This window comes from Tupaia chinensis, unplaced genomic scaffold (genome assembly GCF_000334495.1).
Source record: "Tupaia chinensis unplaced genomic scaffold, TupChi_1.0 Scaffold000175_1, whole genome shotgun sequence".
NCBI lineage: Eukaryota > Metazoa > Chordata > Mammalia > Scandentia > Tupaiidae > Tupaia > Tupaia belangeri.
This window is the reverse complement of record NW_006159650.1, coordinates 3617360-3624871: the sequence shown is the minus strand read 5'-3', so window position 1 is coordinate 3624871 and position 7512 is coordinate 3617360. Positions and strand designations below refer to the sequence as shown.

Sequence of the window (7512 nt, the reverse complement as noted above, 5' to 3'; positions counted from 1 at the left end):
AGAGTGTTCTTTAGAGTGTACAGGGCTAAAAAAAGTATTTAAGTTATATGTAGATTTACCCCATCTGTATTGAAATTGTAGAGTTGAGTTTTGTCATGAGTGCAATTGCAAATCTTATCTATATAGGAAAATAGTTAATTCTCATTCTCCATCTCTGTTTTAGCTTATTGCTGCCATGTGCAATCCTAAGTGTTCTTTGCTGGAGGCAACTAAGTGTATCTTTATTAGTGACCTTTACTCTAAATATCAGAAACTCACGCTTTATGGGAAAATATTTTTGGACTCCATTTAAAGCAAAACTTTTATTACATCATCAAATACACTTATTTTTGAGCCAAATACTTTTACTTGATCAATTATACTACTCCAAACAGTATAGAAGGCCATTCCTAGCTTGTTTGTGCCTGAAGATGGACTTGATTCCAGTGGTTTACATATTTAGTACTTACAGGGATATGTTACAGTAGCTCCACCTTTAAGTTATTTATTGTCCCTAATTGTGTTTGGTTTTCAGACAAAATTAATCCTTTTCTCCTGTGTATCTTTGTATCTTTGAGGTGGCAGATAAGGAAAAGCATCAGACTCTTGTCAGTGTTAGAGAATGTTCTACTTTAAATTATCTATTTCATTTGACATGATAGAAAGTACGGGGAAGGACATTTTTGAACATGACCAACTGAGATAGGTGGAATAAATACCTCCTTCTCATTAGTGGTTTCAAGAGCTATCACCACTTCAAAATTATGATGCATTTCTTCTCAAAGCTCATGTTAAGTGTATAGTAGACAGACTGAATGAGAATAATTGACCTGGAAAAATTAATATGATACCTTTTTACTTCCCTGATTTTAAGAACTGGTGATAGATAACAGATCCATTAATTTATTTAAACTCTCCCTAAGCGTCTCTGTTTTGTATCTGTTCTCAGGGTTATAACTTCTTGTTTACTGTTATCTGCAAAAAGGTACCAAAAAAAAAGTCCGTAATTAAACATGGAATATACTTATAAATAAATTCTTTCAATAAAACAGAACATTAACAGTTTAGGCTTCATTATAAAACTGTTTTACTTCTTTGGACTGAATTAAGTGGTCATTGACTGACTGATGAGCCAATTACTAATTTTTCTTTTTGTCCAAAATGGCCCTTTGTAGCATCTTGATGTAATCAGATTTGATTTAATCAGAAAATGCAGTGAGCCTGGTTACTTTAAAAGCATGGTTGACAATGGTAGCTTCACATGTCCTGAAGTAAGATAAGGGATTATGGAGAAAATAATCTTTATGGTTTATTTTTGGGTTATGGTGCTAATATCCTAAGATTAACTTTGAATATGTGACACACAACACTCCTAAGTACCTTTAAGAAAAATTAATAAATAATAGTTAAAAATGTTTACATTGAGCACTAGAACATGTTTGGCTTTTTTTTCTACTTTATGTAAAATGCACAGGGATTTAATGCACAGATGTACTTTAATGTTTAGGATCAGTTTGTATTTTTCTTGAGAAAAAACAAAGGGTTTGAATGTGAGCTGATCCAGAAATGAATACTATATCTTTCCATTGCACTTGAAGTAATGTAATGGTGTATATGAAAAAAAAAAACCTTTTTTTCGTTTACTGTGCTTGTTTATGTGCAAAGGCTTATGGTTTTATTCATTTATGGTTTTTTTGTTAAAGTTACAAAATATTCAGATTTGATTATTGTTTCCTTTGAAATGCTAATTTTCCCAAGCATATGAAGAAAAAAATCAAACATTTAAAACATAAAGTTTAAAAAGCATTTTTCAGTATCTTATTTATTGATAAGGGTACACTGGCAATGTATAGTAATCTATGAATGAAAGGGTAAGTTTATTCCTTTTACATATAGTATTCTAAGGGTGGTCATTTCCCCCCTTCCCTTTTTGTGTGGAAAATATGCAGTTAAATCATTTCTCAGTGTAATGATCCTTAGAATATAACATTTATTCACAGCTTGTATGTACAACACAGAGGTGGTTCCCCCTCCCCCCAAATAGTAGAGAGTTGTATCTAAAACAAAAACTGTCTTCAAATAAGAAAATCAAGGGAAGGAGCTTGATACTTCAAAACTTACAAATATAAATTGAAAATGGGATATAAAACAAACCAATAAAAATACCATCTGAGGGTATTACTGTGCAAAAATGAAGACTTATATACATCACTAAACTTTTTGCACTAATGGATGACCTGATGACCTCTTAAATAATAATCCTTACTTAGAATAACATTGGGTGCACACTACATTTTCTATTTTCCTTCAGAATAATTAGAACACAAAGTTTATTCATATCTTTGTATAGTATTAAAGACTCGGAAGTATTTAATCTCTTCTGTCAGTACAAATTGAATTTGTGCAAACTGAAGAAAAGATGAAGTATTTGTTTATCATCAGTAAGAATATTGTCAAAGGTGCCTGCAATATTTATTTTTTGCCTTTCTACTCCACTGTATTGATTTTTTTTTTAAGTAACATAAATGATATTGAGCACTAGAACATGTTTGGTTTTACCCTTTATAGCTGAAATAATCAGTTCCATTTTTAAAAATGTATTTATTTTAGTTATTTTTGCTATAAGGGTGTATGTGCTTGCCAGACCGGGGCGGGGGCAGGGGGTGGTGGTGGGCAGAATGAGAAAACATTCCCAGAGGGATGGCTATGTCACAGTTTCATATCCTTCAGTCTCCTCTTGGGGTTTTGGGCATGCGCGCGCACACACACACACACACACACACGTGCCTAGCATGATTTTCAATCCATTGGTGCCGGGCGTGATTTGAATTGCACAGTCAGCCATGTGGGATCCAACATCATAACCTCCACATCACCTGCTGCTGGCCCTTCATTCTTTGCATTAGTAGTAAGTTAATATATTTGTTAGGTGTCTTGCAGTTATCACTGAGTACTTCAGTTTTCTTACAATGTATGGAAATTATAGTTCAATTATCCCAGTATGATGGAGTTGAAAAAAAAAAACTTTTCATCTGTTAATTGAGTCATACCTCTCAACTTCTGTGGATTGTGGGGGAAAGAAACAGAAACCCTAAGACACTTACCTTAACAGTTTAAGATTATCTTTTATCCTACGATTTGGAAACATAAAGACCAAACCGAATACATTTATCAAAGCTAGGGAGAAAATAAAGCAGTATGGAAAAAATTTAGAATCCAACTAGATTATTTAGTACTGATAATACTTGCAGCAAAGATTGTGAATTAATGGAAAGGATTGAAGAGTAAAGAATAATAAAGTAATGCCGAGGGCTATGTTGTCTTAAATTTTTTAAAGCTCTTTAATTACATATGTGCATAAGGCAACATAGGAATTATCAAAATTAAGAGATCTTTACCATTCTCTTTAATATAATCTATCAAGCTGGGTCCTACTATGTTGTTAAATTGGTTGAAAAATACCAAGATGCTAATTTTTCAGGAGTTACATTTCCATATTTGATGGAGGAGGGTGGGGGTCACAGCATCTGGGTCCTGTAAATCTACAGGCTTTTTGTTTGGCACTATGTAAGTAAGTATAGACAGACTATATATATTTTTCTCAAGTACGGCAAGACCAGTAGTTCATTGAACTTTTTCAATGCTGCAGTATATTTTCTGGTCATACTTTAGTTTTTAAGTCAGCTTTAAGGTAAGTTTTACCATGTATCAAAATCTTAAATTGGAATTTAGACAGCCAAAAGAGGTCATCTAACCCAATTGAGTTATTGACTGACTGTACTATCCAGCCCAATTCCTTACTTCCACTGGGTAAATAATTTAGAAATTGCCTTTATTGATCAGTAGTTAAACATTAAACGTCCTTTACTGAAGTTAATTTTCTACGTATGGATCAATTTTGTTTTGTTTTGGTTTTTTTGAGAGGTTTTTGCTAAAGGGCATGTGCGCTTGCAAGAGAGACAGAGAGATAGCGAGAAATCACTCCCCAGGGGGGATGGACACGCCGCAATCCCTTCTCCTCCATTCTCCTTTTGGGATCTTGGGCACGCGCACACACACACCCGGCATGAGTTTAAGCCACAGGGTCCGGGACTTGAACCTCGGTCGACTACTTGGGAGTTCAGCGACATAGCCATTATGCTAACTGCTGGTCCCAGTATGGATCAGTTCTTGGACTGCACCTGCACCTGCACATTCAATTCACCTGCAAAATTCTAACCATATCATTACAAGAGTGTCAAAAATGCAACTCTTGAGTTTTCTATTCCCACATAAGATCTTTAACATACTAAGTTAATTTAGTCAAGGAACCAATTTTTAGCCAACTGCTAAATACAGTAGTAGAGTATCTTAAAGTTAGCCCTGTAATCATAACAAGAAGAAAGGTGTAATAAAAAAAGACTCTCAAGACTAAACATCCTAGCTGGTTAATTCCTTAAAGTCTGTCTGTAGTAGCAATATCCCTTGCAACTTATCTTACCTCTTGTTATAAATTGATCTCAACCTCAGTCTTTTGTTTTCTTCTAATGTTGGCAGAATACAGGGCTCAGAATTACATGCTTGAGTAGGGGGTGGCAGCGTATGGGTGAGTCAGGAGCCATTTTGAAAAGGTGCTTGTCACTGGATGGTCTGAGCTATTCCTTTCATTAATAAAGCGCTAAGTAGATACAAAGCCCAATATTTACTTCTGATACCTTATCCTGTCTAGATTTACTTTGAAATGCTCTGAGATAACTGTTCTAGAACATTGAAATTGAACAAGTTATAAGGTCCTTGAATTCATACTTAATACTTTTTACTGGATCTTAATAAAATAATTGTCATTACAAATCTTTCAAAAATCATGACTAATGTTACTAATTATTTTCCAAGGCTGAGAAAAAAATATTGTGATGTGTTAGATTAGCTGTAGTTCAAAACAAGACAGTTGAGGGTTTTTTTGGTACCCATCATTGAGTAAATTGAACCCTAAAAGTGACTGAACTAGTGAACAGTTCTAGTTTGCGGACAGTCTCATGGCTGAAGCTGCCATACTGTAGTGTGACTGCAGTGTTACCAGCTCTCCTTGAAAACAGAAGAGAATTTAAAAACCAGCAAGTTACAGAAAACACTTCATTCTACATCTGTTTTCTAAAGAGACTTCCATTTATGGGATCCTTTTGGAAACTTCTGCTTTGGAGGGGATGAAGATCATTGATAAACACTGTTTTGCTCTTTCTATTTTTTGGATTTTTTTCTTTGCTTATCATGAAGAGCAGACCAAGAAGAGGACATCTCAAACTAGTTCTGATTTACTGTTTGTTTGAGGGAGGTTATAATTTCACAACTCAAAGGTGGATTTAATTTATCTACCAACTATAGCAGCTAATAATGTCAGAAACCTAAAGTGTATGAAATGGGCTAGTATATTTTGATTTGGATAGTGTTTCATTTCTCCGATTTGTTTTAAATGTTCCAGTTAGAAAAATGATCAGATTTAAACATTTCAGTGCTCCCATAGTAATGATCACACTTGAAGTTTATTACTTGCACTGATCAAACAATTTTGTATGATGGAATACAATAATTGGAATACGAATAGTTCTTAAAATGTAGAAACTGGAGATTAATATCTTGAACTAGAACTGTTATGTGTGTGTGTATATATATATATATATATCTCCAAGTTTCTGCTCATCATTAGCCATCTCCAAATACACAAATCTGTGAGTTACGATTAAAAGTGGTCATGTAGGTAAACTGTCACAGAGTACTACTACAGATGCAGGTTTTTACACTACTGATGTGTTTTTGCCATCCCCAAATAGGGATTCAAAGGCAGGAAGGCAACAAGGCCTTGAGCATGTGGTGACTGTTGACACAAGTGACTGACATGAGACCCTCTGGACAGTAGCATTTGTGGGATTGTATTAACCTAGTATTAAGTGACATTGTCACATGTGTGTGAGAGCAGCATCCTCCCAAGTCCCTAAGCCTGTACCCTAACAGAATTGGATTCTCTTTAACCCTGAATTATCCTGTATATATTTCCAAAAACTGTAGTTTTCTCAAGGAGAATAAAGCACTTTATAATTTACCAAGTTCTCGGTAATAAAATTAACACTGACTTACCAGTATGTTTTTTTTTTTAATTTCTTACAGTCACTGTTCTGATTTAGATTCTTTTTTTTTTTTTTTAATTCTGTGAGTCTCATTTTATTGTCTTAAGACGTTAGAGATTACAGCTTTAAGAGTTGCTGTGGTACAATGCAATTTTTTATTCTTTGATAGTTCTTTATTTGAAGTTTTGATATTTCCTTTAAGTGTTTTTAAAAATTAAGGTTTAGCTTTTTCTGCAGAATCTTTAATTTTCCTACTATTCTGGGTTATAGGTACCCATTTCTTAAAGAGTCTTAGTATTTACTAGGTTCCTAAATAGTAAGCACGGGTACTTCTGTCACACTTGAAAAGGAGTTAATTGGTATAACTTAAATCATCTTGTTATAAAATAGTTTTTAGTTATGATAGGATTTCCTCTGTACCATACAACTAGATACATTGCTTGGAACGAACTAGTTGTTTAATGTTTTTATCAATGCAAATGGGTGCTGGTAATTGATACTAGTATATAAGGCCATCCTACCCTAAAGAACAAATACCACTTTAATTTTGCCATTTGTATTTTTAAATTATTTCAAAATGTTCCTTTTGTAGTATACTGATTTATATTCTAGGATGTGTCTAACATTGGCTTAATGTGTTGAAGATTTTGAATATAAGGTAAATTTGTTGGATATATTCATAATTTTGAAATTACTAAAATAATTTGAAGTGGTAAAAACACTGCACTTGAAACCACTTCTCATAGATCCCAACCAAATGAGGTAAAAGGGGCATGCTGCATGGGATTAATGATTTTGTGTGTGTGTCTGCTACAATGCCATTTGCAATGCCTGTGATCAAACTGATCAAAACTGATCACACGTCTTTGGATATAGGATTTCATTGGAGATGCATGTCATTCATCTAAGTTAATTGGCAGATGCTACTTTGTGTGTGTGTGGGGGGGGTGAGGTTGCTTTGAATGAAGTATTTCTAAGCTGTTTTTTGGGGAATACTTAACGAATCTCAGAGAAAGCACAGCTTTGACATTAGTTTCATAGACTTGGGTAAAATCTGGAAGGGCTTTCCTCATAATTTGAACTACATGAACATGCAGTTTTTACCTATACTTGCCCTTTAATCAACTTGTGACAAATGGACAACGTCTCCCTAAGAGGAAAAACTAAGAAGGATGGAAATTTGTAGTTTCCCTGCTACAGAGTAATAGCATTACTTAATAGTACCTGGCCAAAATACCTATGTGTTTTCTATTATTTAGTAGTACAGAGAGGAGAATCAGTCCTCTAGATATCTCAATGTGGATATACAATATCAGGTGTAATTATTTTAGTGATCTCTACAGCCTGTCCATGATAATCTCATGTCTGGAAACTTGAAGCAGGGTCCTGTAGACATCCACCAATGGGGTACTTTTTTTTTTTTTTTTTTTTT

General features: G+C 34.1%; 1 protein-coding gene across 3 annotated transcripts in view; it reads left to right on the top strand.

Annotated features, from left to right (window-relative positions):
• The window catches only part of BRWD1 (bromodomain and WD repeat domain containing 1), a 162539-nt gene that overhangs the window by 151558 nt on the left and 3469 nt on the right, over positions 1 to 7512 (top strand). The gene's annotated exons all lie outside the window — the stretch shown is intronic.